Genomic DNA, 24,414 nt, shown 5'->3' with positions numbered 1-24,414 from the left:
GGATGTATTTTCATTCACTGGACCAAATTTGTCACAAATACCCGATACGTCCAAATTTTGTTACAGTAGGTTGTAGCAGGACTAAGTGTGTATGTGTGTTGAAGAAAAGCACAGGAAACAAATGCAAGAAAAACATTATGGAAGGGAAACCCCACTTGGCTGTGATCTTAAAGCCATTTACTGGTAAGTAGACTGAGCAAAGTCAATGTACCCTCAAAAGTGGATTTAGGATTTTAGCCATGAGATTTAGTAAGGCTCAGGGAATTGCTTCCTTCCACTCTCCCTTGAATAAATGAAGAAATTAATAGGAGAAAAGTATTTTCCAAAAATAATCCTTTTTGGCAAGAGCATCAAGCTTATTTCACAAAGGCCAAGTCTGCTCAAGTATGATAAGTATCTTAGCTTATTTTGTTTTCTGTAGAGATTTCGAAGTTAAGTAGTTTTAAGATGGTTCATTTAGTATTTGACCCAAATTTAATAGTGATTATTGTGACATGAATCATAATAATATAGTGTTTAGTGAATAAACATTACATTCAGGGCTATTAAAGTCAGAATTGTGAAGTGTGATAGGCAATGTAGTTTCCGAATCGATTTCATATTGAGAAATTAGAAAAGTTGCTATTTTACAAGATATCTCTTAGAAACATCTAGTTAGCATGTCAGACAATCTGTTGCTGGAGGGATTCTGGGAACCATATAGCAATTTATTCAACCTACTTCTAGAGCATTTAAATCAAGGGCTGCTGCTGTCTTTCATTATAGTGAGGTGATGAATCTAATCCACAGTGACATCTGTAGTTTAATTGATCTATTCAGCTGCTTTTACATGTTTCAGAAGTTGGGATATTACTGAAAGTAGATTTTGCCATGTTGATAGCTTTAGAACAAGTTCACTCAACTATTTTTTGCTGCCTTGTTAATTCTACCAATCTATTTTTAGATGCTTGTAAAACTGAGACAGAAAGCAAATTTTGGGAAATAATTTTTAGTGCCGTCTTGTTTGAATTTGTCTCCTTAAATAAGGACATCTCCTTGCTTGTGGAAATCTAGCAGTTCAAGAAAGGAAAAGTCCATCCTTAGATTTCCACCAACAATGATTTGACTTGTAACTCCACATTTGAAGTTGTCACTTATAGTGTCCTGTTAAGACTTGTGGGTTGGTACAAATCCTATAATAAAATGATAAAACAGTCTACAGACTACATTGCAGGAGGGAGGCAAATTGGCACAGAAGCAGTAACATCATCTTTGGTGCTGGAAAACCTAAAGAGGTGTTCTTAGGTTTCAAAAATTGTGTTTCCCCCCTGTAGTTTTTCCTCTTTCAAAGTGTGTGTCTTTATATACTCTATATCAGGCATGGGCAAACTTTTTTGCCTTGAGCCCACATTGCGAGCCTGGCTGGGAGGGCTGGACAAGGAGGGGGGGGGGGCAGGCACACGCTGGGTGGGGTGGGCACAGGAGGGGGAAGGGTCTGGGGGAGGTTGTGGCCAGGAGGGGGCAGGGGAGGGCACAGATAATCTCAGGTTGACCTTCCAGCATAAGGATGGGGATGCTTGCCCTATCCTTATGCCGGGAGGAAGGCAGGACACACAGCAACTGCCCCAATCCTCCTCCCCAATCTTCAGGCTCTCCTCTTGGCATTATGCCAGGAGGAGGGCAAGACAGAAGGTGACTGAGAGTGTTCTGGGGGGCTCTCAGCTGCTATGTGCCTTCCTCCCCCATCTTTTTGGCATAAGGACAAGATGGGTCACTATGTCCTTCTGCCAAGAGGACAGGGAAAATTAGGAGGGCCTGAGGCATGTCTTCCTCAAGCTGTCCTAATACCAGGAGGAGGGCAAGACACACGGTGGCTGAGAGTGCTCCAGAGGGCTCTTAGCTGCTATGTGACTCCCTTCCCCATCTTTTTGGCATAAGGACACGGCAGGTCACCTTGTCCTTCTGCCAAGAGGACAGGGAAAATGAGGAGGGCCTGAGTTAAGCACCTTATACTCTTTTCCTACTCCAAAAGAATAAATATGATGTGAACCAGGGCACATCCTTTTCCAGGGCAATTCATCCTGCAAACTGCAAGCACTGAAAGTGCACTTTTTCTACCCAACAAACCATTCTGGCGGGGACGAGAGACAGGGCCTTTTCTGTGGTGGCCCCTCGGCTGTGGAACGCCCTTCCCATGGAGGTAAGATCAGCCCCTTCGCTAATGGTGTTCCGAAGGAGATTAAAAACTTGGATGTTTGAACAGGCATTTGGTTAATCAGTGCAATGAATGTGACGATTACAGGAATGGAAATATGGACAACGAATTTGGATCACGACTCTAGTTATGAGATGCATTGTGTTGTTATTGTTGTGTCAATATTGTATATTGTGTTGTTATTGTTGTGTCAATATTGTATATTGTGCTCTAATGGTTTTAAATTGTATATCGTTGATTGATCTTATCCTTGTTGTAAACCGCGTTGAGTCGCCTGTTAGGCTGAGAAACTGCGGTATACAAGTAAAGTAAAGTAAAGTAAATAAATAAATAAATTCTTTGGGACACAGACTGCCTGCTGTTTGCTTGTTTCTGCAACCATGTCCAAAAGCTGGCCAATTGTACATCAATCAAGAAATCTTCCAGCACCCCATAAATCTCTGGTCCTTTGTCCTGCAAATGAAATATACATCCCTTTAACATTCAACAAAACCATAAAGATGAAATTAGTACAGATTTTGTAAAATCACTATTTAGACATTATACAATAACTCAATGAGAAGAAACCATAAAAAATGTCATTGCATTTGCACTTCTACCCTGTTGTTCCTAAATTGCACGTCAGGTTATATACTTGTTTTTTTAAAAAGTATATTACGAAATATGAAGAAAAATGCCATTAGAAACATGCAGGTTTATTAAAAATCTGTGTATTTCGAGGCCTTGTTTGTTAATGTTCAGGTCAAGATCTTAACAGCAACAAGGCCCTTAGGAAACATGGTCAAGTATCAAAGCACCAGGGCACATTGATGTGACAGGGGAATTTTTATGAATCACATGGGATGGCTGGACTTCAGCACTAGTTTCAGGGATGAAATTGAAGACCTGCTTTTAATTTTTCCCCAACATGCTAGAAGTCTCGAGTTTAATCTAGCTTTTGTGGGAACCCTTTCATGTGTCCAGTTTAGGGTATGTCTTGTCTTTGAGCCTATCTGGGTTCTGTTTGTAAGTGTGTAAGTTTTGATATTTATGGTAGTCATTTTAACGACAGCTTAGGAGAGGAAAACATTGCAACGAAAGGATACCTGAAAAATAGTGTTTGACCTCATGAAAGATTGTGTTACTTTCTTCTCTGCTGATAGAGAGATCTTTAGCAGTAGGCTGCTAGAATGATGAAGATGATGATGATGATGATGATGATGATGATGATGATAAAAATGAAATCATGCTCTGGCTGGCAAAATTGCTTGTCCCAGGATGCAAAATTACTTGGCATACAATATAATATCTTAATTCCCTGCCTCTTAAGTCAGCTAGTAGAGGATGAGCATTCTAGATTTGGAATTCTGAAATCTGAGTTTCTAATCCGGTATCTGCCACTGATTGAGACTCTGAATTTTTACCTGCCACTTTTGGATTCCCGTTTGCAGAGGTGTTCCTGCGAGTATCTCTGTAGATTGCAGGAAACTGTTTCTTGATTTAGGCTGTTGGCAGGCTGGCTGATATCTGAACAAAGAGACTTGCAGTATGTATATAAGGTGAACACGAAACATAAATGAATGTTTGCCTTTTATGTTTGAAATCTGCCCTGAGTCCTTCCGGGGGGATAGGGTGGAATATAAATAAAGCTGCTATTAGTATTAGTATTATTTGAAACACAACAAGATGAGTCCACAGCAGACACTCTGCTGGCTGTTGTATTGGATCACACGTCGGACATTTCCCAAGTGTCTAGGACTGTGTGATGTATCGGCAAATAATGCGTGCAGATCCTGGTAAGGTGGCCTTCTGCAGCTGGCAGATGGTAATCTTGTCAGCGCCGATTGTGTTTAAGTGCAGGCCAAGGTCTTTAGGCACTGCACCCAGTGTGCCGATCACCACTGGGACCACCTTTACTGGTTTGTGCCAGAGTCTTTGCAGTTCGATATTTTAATCCTCATATTGTGTCAGCTATTCCAGTTGTTTCTCTTCAATCCTGCTGTTACCTGGGACCTCACGATCCTTGTTTTTTAACACGATCATGAGGTCAGGAGTATTGTGCTCCAAAACCTATTATATAATAATAATAATAATAATAATAATAATAATAATAATAATAATAATGTCATGTTTAGACTTGGGTCCCATTTCCAAAATATCTCATTAGGTTAATATATGTAAATACAACTATTCCAAAATGTTAAAAAAACACTGAAATCACAAACACTTCTGGTTTCAACAATATCAGATTAAGGCTACTCAACCGGTAGACAATGAAAAGATATTACCAAAACATTACATATCACAGGGAAAACAGAAAAAGATGTATCTTAACTTCTTGTTTTAAGAGGAAGTAGAGGACAGAACCAATTCATATGCTTTATAAATGTTAGAAATGGAGCCACTAGATAGCACGCTCTCTAGTATGCTGGTTTCTAGGATCCTGCACCAGTTTAATCACATCTTGGAGTAAGAATCTTGATATACAACCATCAAATGATCTCTTCCTACCAGAAATCATATGCAAGAACAAGAGCCAGGGATTATCGCTAGTTTTTTGGCAGAGTGCTAGCTTCTCTCTAGGACAGCAATTCACACATTTAAGCTCCCAATAAGACAAGTGCGATGTGACAGATTTCCAGCGTACCTCAAATGAGGGCAACTGATGCTAAGTCGATCAACATGGCTTTGAATTGCTTCATCAAACTGTCACCTCAGACTTTAGTGATCCCATGCATCCTCACATGAACTCCTGTGTAGACTCAGTGCCAAGAGCAGCTGCTCCGAAGGATACAGGATCAAGCTGACTTATGAAGAACCAATTTCAGCCTAAACTTATGGATGATATTTTAGAGAGGTTTTGGCGCAAATTGTCTTTGCTGGGAGACAGAGTAGGTTTAGCAGTAAAGACAAACCTGTGCTCAGGTTAAGGTTCCCATAATAATAATAATAATAATAATAATAATAATAATAATAATAATAATTTATTGTAGGCCATGTATGTGACCTGAGTTTCTTTGTGTGGCACCACCCAGTGCCCACAGGTCTCCCCATTATGTCTGTCTTTATTAAAAGCAAGTATCATTATTTGCTGCTTAAATCATAGAATTATAGCATTGGGTCCATGTTGCAAGTCACTTCTGGTGTGAGAGAATCAGCCGTTTACAAAGATGTTGTCCAGGGGACCACAAGAGCCATCCAGCACAGACTTTAAGTCTAGTGGCAAATGTAAGGTGCAGCTATCCTGTAGTATTAATGGAATCTAATATCACTTTCATTGCCATGGCTCAGTGCTATGGAGCTAGCCATTTGGTGAAGTACCAGCATTCTTTAGCCAAGAAATGTAAAACTACAACTCCCACGATACCAGTGCATTGAGCCATACTAGTGAAAGTGGAGTCAAACTGCATTAATACATAAAGGAATCATCACTATCATGTAGTTCCTTTTACTTCAATATGAATAAATCGGGGTTGCATGTTGAAAGTAATTTCTGGTGTGAGAGAATCAGCTGTCTACAAAAATGTTGTCCAGGCGATGCTCAGATGTGTTACAATCCTGTGGGGAGGCTTCTCTCATTTCCCTTAAAGCTGACTGGCACAACCTGGGGATCACAACAAGACACAGTGAAGACATCTGCCCTTTTGCTTTGCTACTCTGCTGCTGAATACACATGCCCAGTTTGAAACACATCTCACTATGTTAAAACAGTGGATATGGCTCTTAATGATAATGTGTGGGGCATAGACAGGATGTCTACGCCCCACGCCACTGGAGAAATTACACTTCTTAGCCGGTATTGCACCACCAGACATCCACTGAGAAGTAGCAGCTAGTAATGAAAGGATCAAGGCAGTGACATCTCCGGCTCATCCCTGTTCAGATATCAGCCAGCATGCCAATGCCTTAAATCAAGATATAGCTTTCTAAGATTTACAGAGATACTCGTAGGAACACCTCAGCAAGCGAGAGTCCAAAAGTGGCAGGCAGAAACCCAGAACCTCAATCCATGGCTGATACCGAATGAAGGACTCTCTCCTGGGCACACAGAGGACTGGGTGACTTGGAAGGCGCTGAAAAGACTGCACTCTAGCATCACGAGATGCAGAGCCAACCTTAAGAAATGGGGCCACAAAGTGGAGTCCATGACATGTGAGTGTGGAGAAGAGCAAACCACAGACCACCTGTTATAATGCAGTCTGAGCCCTGCTGGACCTTCTTATAGCAACATCAGAGGCACTCCAAGTGGTCAGCTACTGGTCAAAGGTCATTCAATATAATGCCAAGTTTTAAACTTTCCTTGTGCTTTTAAATACAACTGTACCCTCAATTCGCTTCTGACATGATAAAAAAAATGTTTTTTAACATATAGAATAATTCAAACAGTAATTAACCAAGTGTGAGGATTTGTTTTCTAAATAATGTGGGGGCAATTTTAACGAATAATGGGCTGGGTTTCTGCATTCTCAATATAACTATGATGGCAGAGCGCCATCACTATAGTTACATTTGAGGATGTCACCCTACAAAATCCCATCTATCCATCCTAGCAGTGTACTGACTGAAGAATTTTGAAGGTTTTGGGGACCTGGGCACTGGGAGAAAACGTCAGCAGCTCCCTCCAAATCATGTGATACATCAAAAGCCGACAGCTGGAGAGACCACTTAGGGCACCGTCACAACTGCTTGTCTCAAGGTTGCCCACGATGGGAAGAGCACCCCAGATGTTCTCTCCTAGTCACCCCAAAGTCCAGTCTCCAATGCCTTAGAAAACCTTTGATTAGGGTGCTAGCAGGATACACTGCAAAGATACACTTGGGGGAGGGGGGGGGTCACACTGTAAACATCCAGCTTGCAATTTTGTAACTGCTGAACCTTTTGTTAAAGGTGGCCATATCATCTCTCCTAGTCTGAAAATTGTTGTGCAGTTTCACGAAGACCGAACATTATAAGGCTTTTGTCATTTCTCTGAAACTTCCTGCATTGCAAAATTTAAAGAATCATTTACATTTTGAGTTCAGTCCAGGTGTGTTTAAAACTCACCCCAAAGTCCAGATCTTATTTCGAGGTCAATATGTTTAAGATTGCAGCTTTTAGAGTGTGTCTGTTTTGTAAGAGTCAATTCCAGCTTCACCCTAGAAACCCAGCAATTTCAGTCAAGATTGGATTGCATATGTTAACTGTGATGATGACTTGGCCACACTTACATCAGTGAGCATTATGATTACTCACATGCTAAGATAAGAACATTTTTAGCTTGGGTGGTCTAAAAAAACACAGAGATCTCTCTAAGGATTAAGAAACAGAAAAGAAAACGGAGATGGATGATCAAATGTAAGAACAGAATTTGCAGCTTTGGGATTCATAGAATCATAGAGTTGGAAGAGACCTTGAAGGCCATCCAGTCCAACCTCCTGCCAAGAAGCAGGAAAATCTCATTCAAAGCACCCCCAACAGATGGCCATCCAGCTTCTGTTTAAAAGCCTCCAAAGAAGGGGCAGAGAGTTCCACCGCTGAACAGCTCTCACAGTTAGGAAGTTCTTCCTAATGTTCAGGTGGAATCTCCTTTCTTGTAGTTTGAAGCCATTGTTCTGCATCCTAGTCTCCAGGGCAGCAGAAAACAAGCTTGTTCTTTCTTCCCTAAGACTACATGGCCAGCATTTATCATCTCAGCCTTCTCTTCTTCAGGCTAAACATGCCCAGCTCTTTAAGCTGCTCCTCATAGGGCTTGTTCTCCAGACACATGATCATTTTAGTAACCTTCTCTGGACACATCCCAGCTATCAACATCTCCCTTCAATTGTGTTGCCCAGAATTGGACACTGTATTCCACATGTGGTCTGACAAAGGCAGAATAGAGCGGTAGCATGACTTCCCTGAATCGAGACCAGGGGTTCTCAAACTAAGACCTGTGGGCCAGATGCAGCCCTCCAAGTTCATTTACTCAGCCCCTGGTCTAAACTTTAGTCTTAGGGTCACCTTAAGTGTGAAACAACTTCAAGTCACACAACAACAACAACAACAACAATAACCTGAATTAACTTGACTATCTGATCAGCCAAAAGCAGGCCCACCATTCCCACTAAAATACTGGTAAGTTTATGCTGGTTAAAATTGTTCATAATTTTAAATACTGTATTTTTTGCAGTACAAATAATATATCTGCAGTTTGCATAGGAATTTGTCCATATTTTTCTCAAAATATAGTCCAGCCCTCCAACTGTCTGCTTTAAAAGTTTGAGGACCCCTGATCTAGACCCTCGACTTCCATCTATGCAGGCCAAAATCCCCTTGGCTTTTTGAGCTACTGCATCACATTGTTGGCTGATGTTTAACTTGAGCCAAAAATGTTGTCACATAATCATCATCAACTTCAAGATGAAGGCAAATATAAATGAGGATAAGAATATGGTGCTATTTCTTTTCTGTGTAATTTCTATGCTGAGTGACATAAAAAAAATGAAACAATAAGGAAGGTCAAGTCACGGAAAAAAAAGACTGTAAGTTGTCTATTGTCAGAGTTGCAGAGTTGCAGAGTTGCAGAGGCTACTTGAATTTTTCATCATGAAAAAAAATTACCTCTTTCTTTTGGTTTTGGCTTCTTCTAGCATCAGCCCCTCGTCTCATTTCCCCAAATAGTTGTTTTCATAAACATATCTCTTGGCTCCTTTTAAATTCATGCTTAAGTCAGGTTGAGTGGCTTAATGTATCTTTCAAAACTGCCTTTTCTTTGGTGTCCTTAATCTTTGTTATTCTATTCCGACTTCTGGTTAATTCCTTATTTAATTTTTTTTTGTTTTAAGGTGGTGCCTTCTTTTGAAACAAAGGAACTCTGGGAGTAGACAAAATCTTTTAATCCTCCAAGCAATTGCCTTAAGTGACCTTCAAATCAGGCTGCTGACTCAAACTTTATTAGCAATATTTTCTTCACAGCCTGAAGAAAAGCTTATAACGGAGAGAGACCTCCAACGATTAATTGTTTTTGGCATTGAAAGGAAATAATTTAAAACCCAATTACACGCATTTTAGATACAGACAGCTGAAAAGAAGAAGGGGGAATCTTGTCTGTGGGTTATAAGCTGATTGTAACCATATTTTGAAATTTCCAGCTGGTTTGGAAAGAACATAGTGCAAGTCTTCATTAGGAGTGCGTATATCTCCCTTTCATTCTGTCCAGTTTCTTCTGAAGTTCCAGGTGCCCACATTCTTTTAAGGCACAGGTAGGCAATTTGTAGTCTGGCCAGTCCAGTCCCTCATTTCTGTTACTGCTCTTCCACTGCACAACTGATTTTCATTGAAGCCCTAAAATCTACATGTTTGGAGTGTTTTGTGGTTTTCAGGCTGTAGGGCTGTGTTCTAGCAGGATTTTCCTCTGACATTTCGCCTGCATCTGTGGTTGGCATCTTCAGAGTCACACAGCCTGGAAACCACACAACACTCCAGTGATTCTGACCATGAAAGTCTTCGACTATACAATCTACATGTTTCTTGAAACACAAAGTATGCCAGAATTACATACTTTGTTTTGAAGCATAACTATGTCCCCAGAACTCTCCTGGATAAGTAATTCTACGCAAAAACAAGAAATGCATTTCCATTGTGCCTTGTTATTTTTTAAAATTTAGATTTGTTTCCATTGTGCCACCAAAATTCACTGATAGCATGGCTGTTTTTTTCTTCAATGTGTAATTTTTGATGCTCTTGTGGAATGGTGGACGTCATTTGGACGTCTCAGGTAAAAGTCTGAAAGTTCCCGTGTTTTGAGCCTATGTGGATGGGCACTTAGGCTCTTTGTGGAGAGAAAATGTGGTGTATAAATAAGCATAAGCATAAATATAACAACAACAACAACAACAACAACATTACATGTGACATAGCAGTGGATTTTTATCAGGCCAGTAAGAACTCCCTGGTGGCACAGCAGATTAAACTGCTGAGCTGCAGAAGTTGCTGTCTAAAAGGATGGCGGTTCAAATCTGGGGAGCGAGGTGAGCTCTTGCTGCTAGGCCCAGCTTCTGCCAACCTAGCAGTTTGAAACATGCAAATGTGAGTAGATCAATAGGTACCACTTCTGCAGAAGGTAACGGCACTCCATGCAGTCATGCTGGCCACATGACCTTGAAGGTGTCTTCCAAGACTCTGGCTCTTCGGCTTAGAAATGGAGATGAGCACCAACCCCCAGAGTCGGACACAATTTATTTACCTTATTTACCTTATTTATATCCCACCTTTCTCTACCCTGAGGGGGACTCAAGGTGGCTAGACCTAATGTCAGGGGAAACCCAAAGACTACCATTTCCTCTCCAACACCCCCAAAAGGATACTATGGCTTGAATCCCATTGTATGGCTCTAATCAGAGTAGACACATCAATCCATGGTAAATCTCATCCATTCAACTGGTCTGCTGTATTTGCAACTAATGACAGAATTCAGTTCAGGCCACTATTGCTTTTTTTTTTTGGGGGGGGGGGAGTGGGATATGAGTTTTAAAGGCCATTTTAATGTATTTGCTGTATTTTAATTCTGTTTTACCACACTATTATTATTATTATTATTATTATTATTATTATTATTATTATTTACTTTTGTATTGCTCTTTTTAAACTGTTTAGTGTGGATAGATGTTAGCTGCCTTGAGTCTCCATGGGGAGAAAGGTGAGATAGAAATAATAATAATAATAATAATAATAATAATAATAATAATAAATAAAATTGTGAGTTTTTTAAAAAAGAAATTCTGGAGGTCAAGGAGGGAAAGGAAGGGGCTCTGGTGGTTGCATTATTATCCCTTTCCTTATTCTGATGAAAATGTACATGTATATATTTTCGGTTTGGCTCTAGTAAACTGTAGTTCCATTTATGAGCGGGAGCTTCTATTTCCAAGAATTGTCTTACACTTACACCTGGCAGGTTCAGCTAAAGCCAGGTTTATAAGAATGACGCATCCAATAACAAAGTATTAATATAATGGTCCTTTAAACAATGAAGAATGCTTTGTGAGCTGAACAAATTTCAGGAAGACTCCTTTGAGAATACACAATAGACGTTGTCTTTACTAATTACTGTTTTCCCAGAACTAGAGTCATTTCCCCACATCTTACAGTTATGACTACCAATAAGTACTGTTGTAATTTCAAATGCCTAGAGTTCATGAACATTACTTTTGGGGACAACGGCTTTCAGGATCACTCAATGCCTGTCTGGATGGGGAATTTTGGGTTATGCTTTCGTGATTCTGTTTGTACTGGATGCCTACACATGATATACATTCTTTGCTTCACTTACTTTTGAGTTCTGAAGATAATATGAAGCCAGATGAGGTGAAGGCCTCTTTTAACCCTTGGAGACTTTGCTCCTCAATCAGGGTTGAATTTCTTCTTGCAAAATTTCCTCTCTGCATTCTGGAATCTGCAGACAGAGCACGGATGTAATCTTGCACAGCATCAGCAGGAATTTCCAAGTTGCTTGGACTTACCTGAAGGTCTTGTGGGTGGGACATTCCCTGTTGTCAGGAAGGCCCGGTTGGCAAGATGGCTAGCCAAGGACAGCATTTACAACTTTATCCATATACTGTACTTATTTACAATAATTTTGTGCCACTCAAGAAAGTCAGATCTCTAAACAGCTTGCATTAAAATTTGCATAATTTTAATTGACATAGTATTGAAGTGCATTATTGAAAATAAAATAGCTTATAAACTCTTTATCTACTGTGTCTACAATTTACAGAATATGTGTGTGTTTGTGTGTGTGTATAGTAAAAGGTAAAGGTTTTCTCCTGACAGTAAGTCCAGACATGTCCAACTCTGGGGGTTGGCGCTCATCTCCATTTCTAAGCAGAAGAGCTGGCGTTGTCCGTAGACACCTCCAAAGTCATGTGGCCAGCATGACAACATGGAGCGCCATTAATTTCCTGCCAAAGCGGTATCTATTAATCTACTCACATTTGCATGTTTTCGAACTGCTAGGTTGGCAGAAGCTGGGGCTGACAGTGGAAGCTCATGCCGCTCCCCAGATTTAAACCTGTGACCAATCAGTCAACAAACTCAGCAGCTCAGAGGTTTAACCCTCTGTGCCACTGAGGGCTCCATATATTTCTATAGTCAACTAATAGTCAAGAAATTTTAGTCAAAATTAACCTTGTAAACATTGGTCTACTTATCCATGGGTCAATGCTGTTTCCATTGGGGTTGGGGCTGGACTGAGCAGTTCAGGGTAGGAGGAAGGAAGAATCAGAGGCTGCTGAAAATATCTGAAAGCTCGTCTCTGCTCCTCGGAAGAAGGTGATCATGAAGAACTGTCTAAACTCTAATTATGCACATGGAAGTCAATCACTTTGCTGCTCAGAAGTTTTTGGATCACAAAGCACTGACCCCAAAAGGACTAGTCCAAATGGAAGCCAATCACTCTGGCTCCTTTTACACTGCCATAAAATCCAAATTATCAAGTGAGATAATTCACATTATCTGTTTTGGATTGGATTATATGAGTCTACACTCATATCTGGTGTAGAAAATCTGGATTTTATATGGCAGTATAGAAGGGCCCTCTGCTCTCCAGAAGTGAGAGATCACGAGGATGCTTGCCATGTGGTGCAAATGTCACTGCCACTACTGAAGCCTAAGGTTGTTGCATGCAGGAGGTTTACAGAGTACATAAGCAACAGAATAGCCCTTTGTGCCCTGCCTGATAAGGCATGCTCATGGAAATCAGCATTTCTGCTCTCTAGAAATGGGATTATGGAGCACTGGCCAAAAAAGGGGAACTTCCAGGCAGCTGAGTTATTGACTTCTAAGTTCACTTCCATGTGCCCTTTTGGGATAGTGCTTCATGATCCCCCACTTTCAGGGAGCAGTGGTATTGACATAAGTGTACACAAGTCCCTTTTGAGACAGTGTTTTGTCATCCCTCATATCCAGCTTCCAAAACATGAGCTCAGTTTATCCACAAGATTGACTTACTTCTGTAGCTGTATTTAAAGCTAAAGTCCAAACTGCTAGTTCCAAGTAAATTAGATTCCACTCTAATTGCCTTTGTCTCACCCTATGAGGTTCTGGTATTGCAGATTTTAGAGGAAGCACTGGAGTTTTCATACTGAGAATTCTTAATAAGTCTCCCTAAAATGCAAATCAGTTGGCTTAAGTACCCTAAATGCACCAGATTCCCATCTGATCTTGGAAGCTAAGTAGGGTCAGCTCTGGTTAATTCTTGGATTTAGGACCACCAGTGGATACCAGGTGCTGTGGGCTTCATTTCAGAGGAAGAAACTGACAAAACCACTTCTGAATATTCCTCGCCTGAGAAAACCTCATGAAATTCATGAGGTCACCATATGTCAGCAGGGGACTTGAGGTTATATTGCTGTAATGGTGTGCTTTCAAGTTGTTTCCATTTTATGGCAAGCCTAAAGTAAATCTGTCATGGGGTTTTCTGGGGCTGAGAATGTGTCACTTGCCCGATGTCACCCAGTGAGTTTCCATGTCTGAGCAAGGAATTGTACCCTGATCTTCAGAGTCGTAATCCAACATACAAGTTTGTGTACAGGTTCTGTAGCCAAGCCTTTTCATTGCTCCAGTTTTTATTCCAAATACAACGAAGGCAGCAGGAAGAGGAGGGATGAAGCAACTGACAAAACTCCAAATTAGTTTAAGAACCAGCATGTCCTTTTATTTTATGGAACACAGTAAACATTTCAGAAAGACGTGCCAGCTCATTATCTAACTTTGTCTTTGCTGCCTTCACAGAAAGCAGCAGCTAAACAGTGTTTGCCAGCAGCCAGACGAGTGCATGCATTGACTGAAAAAAAAGGAGAAAAGACTTGTTCCTGTTGTAGGTTTTCCAAGTTTGCCACATAGTGGCAAGCTGAGTTTTCATCAAAGCACATTTCAATCTACTTCCTGATGGTGCCCTTCATATTATCTGTTGACATCGATCTCACATGTTACAAAGTTCAAGTGGTTTACTCAGAAGATTTCTACTTAAGTATTCAAACATGTAGAATATAACTGATGATTGTCATTAATATTAAATGCTTTCACTGGTCGGCAGCCAGGCTTCTTACTGGAGCCAATTATAGGGAGCGTACAACTCCCCTGTTAAAGCAGCTCCACTGGCTTCCGATAACCTGCCTATCTCTGCGATCGTATCTCCCCCTATGAACCGGCGCGGACTCTTAAATCTACTGGGGATCTAAGAGTTTCAACTGTGGCTCGTGGGAACAAGGGAGAGGGCCTTCTAAGTGGTGGCCCCCCACCTCTGGAATGCCGTCCTCAGAGAGATAAGACAAGCCCTGTCACTTGCCTCGTTCTGCAAGGACCTGAAAACCTGGTGGTTCCAGTAGGCTTCTGGAAATGATTAACCCCAGGCTCTACCCTGGCAATTAGTTACGTCCCCGCTCTGTACTCTACTCACTTCCCTGCCCTTTGCTATTAGCCCTGGTCCAGCCCTATTATAGCTATTCAGCAGGCCCTCGAAATGAAGAGCCCCAGGCACCACCCTGACCATTAGTTAGGGCCTTGCCATGCACTTTATTAACTATGTTTTCCCCGTTGGCCCAGCCCTCTGTTGTTATGCAGCAGAACTTGGAAATAAATAGCTCCAGGTCCCACCTTGACCATGCTTGCACTTTACCCACTCCCCGGCTCTAGTTTATTTCATCGTACTTGCCCAGCTCTCTCATAGTTGTCGAGGTCAATTTTGGAAATTTTGCAATTGGAAGCTGAGCTGCCTAATGTAATTATTACTGAACTGTCTTTTTAATTTTAAATATGTACGATTGTTATATAGTACTATGCTTATACTTTTTATAATGACTTTTTGCATGTTTTTATGTCGTAATTGCAATGCTTTACCATGCTGGAAACCGCCCTGAGTCCCCTCGGGGAGATAGAGCGGTAGACAAATAAAGGTTTCTGATTATATTATTATATGAAGGTATCTACCGATCTGCTCATCATGATGCACTGTGACAGTGTATATTGTAGGGTAGTCTTTCACAATGTCACTTAAAACCTCATGTTTCATTGTAAAGATAAGAGACTTCTCTGTTGCCAGACGGGGATTTCAGAACTGTGACCCTTCGAATGTTCATCATGTGTATTCCTTGCTGGCCTTCTGTTGCAATGTTAAGACCTTCCTCTTTAAGAAGTCCTTAGTGATTGAATTTTATTGCTTGCCAGACTTAATTATAATCATAGTTTTAAAACTCTGTTTTTAAAAAGTATGTTTTATCATTGTATTTTTTGAGGTTATTTTAAAATTGATTTTATCTTTGATTTTATTCTGGTTTGTTTGGCCTTTTAAAAACATATTGGTGGCTTTCCCCTCTCTTTGTTTTTTAATGATGCTTAAAAGCCACACTAAGCTATATGAGGAAATGCCAAGAATACACATTTTAAATAAAGAACAAGGTTTCTCACCCCTAAATCATTTGCATGGGAAGTATATGTGTCTTGTTGAATTTCATTATTGAAATAAGTAATGTATTCAGAGAACTGATTTCACAGTATTTACAATGGTTGCATCCAAGGGTCATCTGTTTCTTTAAAAACATCTTGGAATAAGAGGGAAACACTTTGCTTGAGATTCTGCATGGTGCATGTAGAACTCCATCTTTTCCTATTCCAGACATCTGTCAAACTCTATGGGACTATTGCTGTGGCAGCTAAATGGCCATAGTAGAAAAGTGAGGTGATTGAGCTCATGGAGTCAAGGGAAAGAGAGAAAAATGAATGAGGTCAGTCTTCTTCTTCCTCAATAGTAACCTGCAGTTCTTAAGCCTGTGGAGTGGGGGATCCATTCCAGGTTTGAGACAGCTTTTAAAGGAACTGTCCAAAATTCTGAATCTACTCATGATTGTGTTGAGACAACTTGGAGAGCCCCTTTAAAATCTGGTTTATAACCTGGCATTGATCCACTACCCCACTGATATGGGGGTCACCAGCTGCTACTGTTCTTTCTCTCTCTTTCGAGTGAACGTCACTGAGGATGAGGAGTAGCCCCCATTGTTTGGTTGCCTTCCCACTCCATCTCTGCTCTAGATGCAGCCTCATGGGTCTCAACAGCTGAAAGATAGCAAAGTTTTGGAGGGGGCATAATGAGCCAAAGAATACCCTCTTCTTCCCAAGAAGTACATAACACATGTATGCCCCTAACATGATTTCAGCTGGTGTTCTAATATAGATAAAAAGACTTATCCAAAGTTTGGAAAAGTTAGGTTTTGAGACTATAATTCCTTCCCCTGACAAAATGAATGGTGGGGAACTGGGTTCTTGTTGAAACTTTCTACTTTCCTATAATTATAATATAACATTATAATAATATAGCTTGATTGTCCCTTATCCAAAGTGCTTGAAATCAGAAGTGTTTTGGATTGTGGGATTCCCCCCCCCCCTCGTTTTTGAAAAATCTGTTTTTTCATATATATGCATAATGAGATATCAAAATCTAAACATATACATCTTACACATATGGCCTCAAGGTAATTTTATATAACATTTTAAAACAATGTGTGCCTGAAACAAAGTTTGTGCACATGTAACCATTTGAAAGCAAAGATGTCACTATTTCAGCCACCCATGTGGACAGATTTGGATTTTTGAATAGTTCAGATTTCAAAATTTGGATAAGAGATGCTGAACCTGTATTTAGGGTCTTCAGGTAGGAATCGTTCTTGAAACTTTAAGCATCTGCTGCCAGTCAGATGACAATATTAGGTCAAATGGACCAATAGCCTGATTCAGTATTAGATGCCTCCTTACACTCTTATGGATCTGTGCAGAATACAAGCATGAGACTATGGAGAATTCCTTCGACCTTCCATTGCCATTTTAGCCATGCTTTGCCAGTGTTTAGGCTCTTCTCTCCATGGAGGATCACCACACTATTATGGAACCGTAGAATATCAGAATTCCAAATCTTGTGTGTTGAACCACTGTAGACAGAAAGTCTTCCAAAGGCAGACCTCCTTGCATAGAACATGACTGGAGGGAGCAGGGCTAGCATAGTATCACACCTTGCATGTTTGCATCGGTTGTTCTTAGTCTTTTTTGGGATCCTGTGCCCCTTTAAGAATCTGGTAAAAGCTATGGAAAAATACACATAAATACAAGGTTTATCTGGAATGTAAGGTTACAAGGCATGTAGCTTTCACGAGGAATTTTCGCAGGGGAAGTTGGTATCACTGCCGTGTAGCAGGAAGCCAGTAGAAGAGAATGAGCAGTGCCAGTTGTAGGTTGCTCATTGACTGGCATTGTGGTGAAGGTTAGAGATTAGCATCCTCATTCTGTTTCTCTCCAAGTGTGAAGTTTGCACTGTAATACACTACTTAAATGCTTAGGACATGAACACCACTGGGAATTTCTTTCACATAGATTTGTCTTGAATAAAAACACTTGAAAAGAATTTGATAGGAACCAAAATCAAAACAAAGGGGAGGAAATAAAAAGGATATTATTTTTTGAACCCAGTTTACAAGCAGCCCTAAAGACAAGCCATGAACCCAGTGAAGACCTGCTCCCCACCATTGCTTACATGTTTACAATGCCTGAATGTTTCAGTCTTCCTTGTTCCAAGTCAGATCAACCAGGTATAAGCTGGCTTGATAAAAGCACCCAGACTTAAATCCGTTTAACACTCATAAAAGATTATGTAAGTTTTATACACATGTAGCTGCAGACAGCGAATGAGTCAAACAACAATCCCACAAGTAACATCTCCAGAGGATGAGCATCAAATCTAGTCACTGCCTTCAGTTCAGAATAATTGGTACAGTTTTGTTTTCTTTGGGCTGATGGATTGTCATTAGTACACCCCCCATTGTGCTCATTATTTTCAGGATTTTCAAATGTTGTTGTTGTTGTTTGGTTGGTAATTTGGATTTTAAAGACATGATTAAAAAACCCTCAAAACCTCTAATTTTCTTCGTTATGATTTTGAAGTATTTCCTCCCACTCCCACCGCTTTGATTGCCAAATATTTGGTTTCTGTTGGTCCTGCAATGTTCAAAGTGGTTCTCAGGGGGGTATAGCTAGCTACGTGTCCTCAGACGCCGTGTTCTGCTTTGAATGTTTAAGGGTCAGTGTTTATGAAAGTGAGGGACGGATGGGGCTGGTAAGATCTTCACAGTTTGCTCTGCCAGTCCCCTCTTTGACCTGAGCCACCCCTGCTATTCCCAAGCTTGGGTTTCTCTTGCCTCGAGGATCTGCCAATTAGACAGACGTGCATAATTGTGCGTTGATCTTTCTTTTCTTTTCTTTCTCTCCTCTCTTTTTAAATGTGGATAAACTTTCACTTGAGGCTAAATTTAGACCATGAAACTCATTTCCCCAGGGCTAGATTTGAAAAGGAAAAGTCTCTTCATGAGAGAAGAGGCTAGTGTTTGAATCTGTTATGTCACCCAGAAAGTTCAGTCAAATGAGGACAACTTTGGAGAATCAGGTGCAGTTTTGCCACTGGCTTCGCAGTCTGGCAGCTTTTCTTTGTCCTATTCTTTTACTGCTTTAGATAAAGCTTGTCTAATAACATGCCAAAAAACAGAATCCAAACTGACAAAGAATAAGAAGGTCTGAACTGCTGTAGAAAAATATTTTCGTCTGCCATTTAAAATGCCTCCTTTCAACCACACTAGGATCCCTTCACATGGGGCTTTTGCCCTGTTGTTGGATGCTTTCAACATGGAGATGGTGTGGAGCCTGACGGAGCCCATCACATGATGTAGGGCTACTTCTGGCGGGGCTCCATGCCAACTCTGTGTTCTGGGAGGAAGAATTCAGTATATGGGTGATTGCCTATGTTCTGATTGAATAAGCGATGGCTATGTGATGGGGAAAGAGGCGATGCAGGTGATAGGGGCACAGTATTACCCTCTTGCAGTTTCCTCCGCTGCACCACAGATTCATCACCCTGCCGCATGGATTCCCCCGCTGTCGCTTGGCTTCAGGACTTCAATGTGATGAGCTACTATCACATACATATGCAACTAGTATAGCCACGTGATATCTATGTTTGGAAGCTCAAAGGTATTAAATAATTTATTATTTTATTACATTCACTTTTACCCTGATCTTCTCCCTCAGAGGGTGGACTCCGGGTGGCTCACACAAGCACCGTACAATGCTATCATCATATAAATAGTCAACAAGTACATTAAAACATTAAAAACAATTCATTAAAACAACAGATTACACACGCCAGTTAAAACTAAATCCAGTCAGGGTTAATTCAATGTTGCGGTATCCTAAGTCTTCTTTCCAGTTGCCGTTGTCCACTAATCGTTTTGTATTCATAAAACTTACTTAGCAAGTTTGCACACTCAGCATCATACACAGATATACCAGTAATGGAACATTACATGTCCAGAGGAAGATGACTAAACTGATCAAAGTTCTGGAAATCTTGCCTGATGAGGAGAGGCTTAAAGAGCTGGGTATGTTTAGCCTGCAGAAGAGAAGTTTGAGAGGAGAGATGAAGGCCATGTTTAAATATTTGACCTGAAAGTTAGGAAGAACCTCCTGATCATAAGAGCTGTTCAACCGTAGAACTCTCTGTCTCAGAGTGTGGCAGAGGCTTTTAAACAGAGGCTGGGTAGCCATCTGTCAGGGGTGCTTTGATTGTGCTTTTCCTGTATGGCAGGGGGTTGGACTGGATGGTCTGTGTGGTCTGTTTCAACTCTATGATTCTATATGTAGGTTCTTGTAGGGAGGAGGTCAAGGTAGATGGAATGCCATAAGGATAGGATTTTTCTTTGTTTTACGCAAGAGTTAGGCAGATATAAGGGTTACTGGAGCCCATTGACATACACAGTATAGAATGTCATCATTAAATTGACAGAGAAGCTACTGACTTCCTTTATATAATAACTACTCCTGTTTTCAAGTTGGGTGGATCATCTGAATCTCTTGGGCAATGACATTGGCACAGTGCTGGCAGGACTTTAGTCAATACACACAAATGCCATTCACAGGAAACTGACTTAGTACACATTTGGGATCATTTCCAGCTTAGCATCATCAATATTTTCTAAGTCTCTGATTTCATGCCAGCATAAATGCTAACTTAACAACAGCATTGGCAAAAACACGAAGGTTGGCAGGGTTCGCGGTCAGGAGATGAGCCAGCCATCTAACTGAGTCACAAAACAAGAAGACATTAAAGCGGAGAGGCACGTAAGCAAAGAGAAAAAAAGAAATATTCCACTCAAGGACAAGTGGCTCAGAGAATGGAGGCCAACTAAAGCTAGCAATGAGGAATCCCTTTGACCCACCTGAACTTTAATGGAGGGGTGGCAGTGGATCTGTTGCTGCAGGAGTGGTGAATCTACCTTTGGCTTAGCTTATCATAGCTTGGATTGTATAGGAAACATACAAGTGTTATTCATTATCACCAAATTGACTTCAATTTATGGCAACCATATGAACGAGAGACTAATCAACAGCCTTACTCAGATCTTGCAGACTCAGGGCCATGGCCTCCTTAATCAGGGATGAGGTCTTCCTCTTTTTCTAGTGCCTTCTACTTGACTAAGCATTATTATCTTTTCTAGTGAGTCATGTCTTCTGATATGTTCAAAATATGACAGTCTCCATTCAGTTATCTTGACCTCTAAGTAGATTTGAATATACTATCCTAAATGTTGCCCTTGGAAGGAGGTGCTATAAAACTGAAGTCAATTCACCACTACTGCTGTATTAGATCCACTAGCTCTCCTTGTTCTGCTGAAGAAAGCAGATGCAATATTATTATCTGGCCATCTGGAGTGGTGAAAACATGTTTCCTGTCAGTTCTATTTGTTCCCTTGTCTTCATAGTTTTTAGCCAATATTGCAGACTTTTGCTCATTTATTTGAAATCGTGCCAAGTCCCCAAATTCAATTTAAATAACTATCAAACCTTCATCATTGTGAGTGGGTTTATTAAAGTAATCCTCAAATGTCCATAATTCATATGTTTCTTAAAACTTCAAGTGCTAAAATAAACAACAACAGGGATAGTGGGCAACCTTACTAGTTTCTTTCTATATCTCATATGAGTTAGACAACTCTCAATCTATTACCATTTCTGCTGCCTGTGTAGAATAAATCGATCTAACCCATGTCATAATGTTGACTCCAAATGCCATTTCCAGTTTATGTTGTCAAAAACCTTCTCCACGTCCATTCTGTTTTCTTGTTATCCATAGGCACAGTATTACCCTCTTGCATCTTCAAAATCATTTTCTGCTATTGCTCAGTTTTATCCGCAAATTCAAAGTTCTTCTGCTTCAGTTTTTTGAAACATCTCATCCACTATTAACATTGACAAATGCTCCTGTAATGTTTCATTCTGTCCATGAATCAGTCTTTAAAGGAGATTTTAAAACAAAAACTCAAAAACAGTCAAGTGAATCTTCTCTTACTGCTTTCTTTTAAGTTCACATTTACTTTAAGTCAGACATTCTCTGATAAATACCCTACTTACATCCCAGACCACTCTAATATGTTCCCCTATTCAAGTTATCTTCCAAAATGCTCTCATTTTTACATCTCTCCACCACCCTTTTATTTGGTAAAATTAATTATTTCATCTTCATCTGAAATTTCCCCTTAAATCTTTCTAACACCAAAGACACAGTTATGTGTGACCATGTTTTTGTTAATATCACAACCTTTTCTATCCTAATAGCCAGACAATTTGACATCACATCATACCAATTCTGGAAAATGATATATGTCTTTCCAAAAAATAAGTATATATTTTTTGCCTCTCCATTTTTATATCTCCATGAATTTGCTACATTCCAGTTTTCCATTAAATCAAAGCATACCTTGGGTAGTTTTACCATGTGACATATTAAACTCTTTAACATAAGTCATGCCTTTTTCAGAGATAAAATTGCATTTCAATACTCCCAATAAACATTATTATCTCTAAACTTTTACCAGTGCGAAATTATGGATGACTCCAACAGGTCATGATGCTTGTTTGTCTTAAAAGTAGCTCACCAAGTTCTGCAAGGATTGAATTTACATGCCCTGTTTCAACTCATTTCATTATTAGTGTTCTTCAATCGGCAAATGACTATGGTACAGATAAGTTGTTCTATCTTCCAACATATATTGAGACATGACTCTTAGAATTTGGTTTACCCGGAGTGCTCTTTGCATTGTTGCTGAATTCAAGATTGTGCAATTTATAATATGTGATCCTTTCTTTGGCTCAGCAAAATGTTTCAAGTGTTGAATAGATGACTAAGAAGATACATATTATAGTGGCAGTAATCGTGGTAATGAAGAAATGCGGGTTTGTAGCCCAGATTCTGTCCAAAGAACATCATTTGCTTAGTTTCTATCAGATGTCTGAATCAAGTCTAATAATTTGGAGGGAAGAGATGAGTAGTGCTCCTGATGTAATTCTGATAACCTAAGCAGAAGTTACTCTAGGCCATGTGTTTACCAGAATTGCCTAAGGTAAATATTAACTATAAAGTCAAGGCTCTTCTGTGACACAACAGTTGAACTATAGTATAATCAGAGATTAAAGTACAAACCGGAATTGGCAAACCAGTAGCTTGGTACACTAATTCATTTCCTATTGATAGAGCAAAAACCAGTTGTGAAACTGGTCAGTGATGCACGTATTACTCAACAGGAAAGAAAATTCAGTTCTACACTTCAGTGCATTTTTCTGCTCAAGAAAAGGTTTTTCAGAGTCAGCAGCTTAAATCTGTAATATGAGGGTTGAATGAAAAGCAATGCTTCCACCTTCGTTACTTGGATTTGGATGGGAATATTTTAATAAATAAAATGCAGAGATAATCCTTAGAATGTGCTCTGCAACTACCATTATTCACTTTTCAACATAATCAGACAATTGGATACATTTCTGCCAATGATACACAAGTTTTCTGAAGCTGTCATGGAAGAAGTCGACACTCTGTTTCTGCAACCTGTCATGCACAGATCTTTTGATAGCCAAGCAAAGCAATAATGTGACCCATACATTCTTGTGAAATGCCAATTATGCTTGAAATTTCTCTCTGAATGATACGACAATTGTCCTGAATCAATCTGTCAACCTTTTGCTTGTGAAACTCAGTGGTTGCTGTCACAGGACATCCGACTCTTGGGTTGTCACATAAATCAGATCTTTAAACTTACTCGCCCAACGACGCACAGTACTCACATCAATACAATCACCATGAACAGCTTGCATTCTCTGATGAATCTCCTTTGGGTTGACACCTTCTTCTGTCAAGAATTCAATGACTGCACGTTGCTTAAGTCACATTGACTGGCCGTCTGCGCAGGGTTCCATACTTCACACTTTAACAACACAACCGTTCAGTGCTAAAGCTTCCCGCCAAAATGGAACTGTAGAGGAGAGTCTACTGAACAAGCTACTACCTGCCGCATAACAGAACTGCCATCTGTCGAGGAGTTACTTTTCATTCAAACCTCATAGGTTTGCCTTAGAATCAGGCATGGAAAATATGTTTCAACCTGAAAAAAGTAAGTATGAATACAAAACAAGCACTTCATAAGCCCATAAGTTGTTTTTGTGCAAAAATCAATGTTTTGATGTTTATACTATAAAAATACTTTTGCATAAGGCACACATTTTCCATGCAAAACTCACTGTTTCTAGATAGGATTCTGTAGATTCAAATTTCACAGAGGTAAGTTTTGATTTAAGAGGGATAGAGAGACAAGAAGGCCTATAACATATAGGACAGTCAGGCAGGAAACTGACTGGTTTTGGGGAGCTATGAGTAAATAGAATAGTTAGGGGTTAACTCAGGCATGGGCAAACTTCTTTTTGTGGAAGTACAGGAAGATATGAGGGAGTTTTATCAAAAATATCTCTACCATAGTAAGACTTGTTGATGAACTTTGAACATGATTCCCTTTCTGTGATGGGTTTAAAAAAAACACCTAGGTTAGTCGCATAAATATGTTGTATGCTCCGAGTATGCTTAAGAGTTATGATGCAAAGCAATAAATTATAAAGGTGGGCAGCAGCCTAAAGTAATAGCATAATATTTTATTATCTGGCAACCTCAGTAGAGCAGACTGCCCCAAGTATGATTCCCAAAGATGTATTTAGAGCAGAACGCCCCAGACACTCTCAGGGGGATATAAAATTATCCTTTAAAACTAACTATATAATGTGTTTTATTAAGGATCTGCACGGTTGGAAAACACATTTTTGTTATTCTTCCTTTTTTTTATAAAAGGGCTAGAACAAGACAGAAACATGTTTTATGT

This window comes from Anolis sagrei, chromosome 1, assembly GCF_037176765.1.
Source record: "Anolis sagrei isolate rAnoSag1 chromosome 1, rAnoSag1.mat, whole genome shotgun sequence".
In the NCBI taxonomy this organism is placed as follows: Eukaryota; Metazoa; Chordata; class Lepidosauria; order Squamata; family Dactyloidae; genus Anolis; species Anolis sagrei.
The sequence above is the reverse complement of the archived record's forward strand: the minus strand, read 5'-3'. Positions refer to the sequence as shown.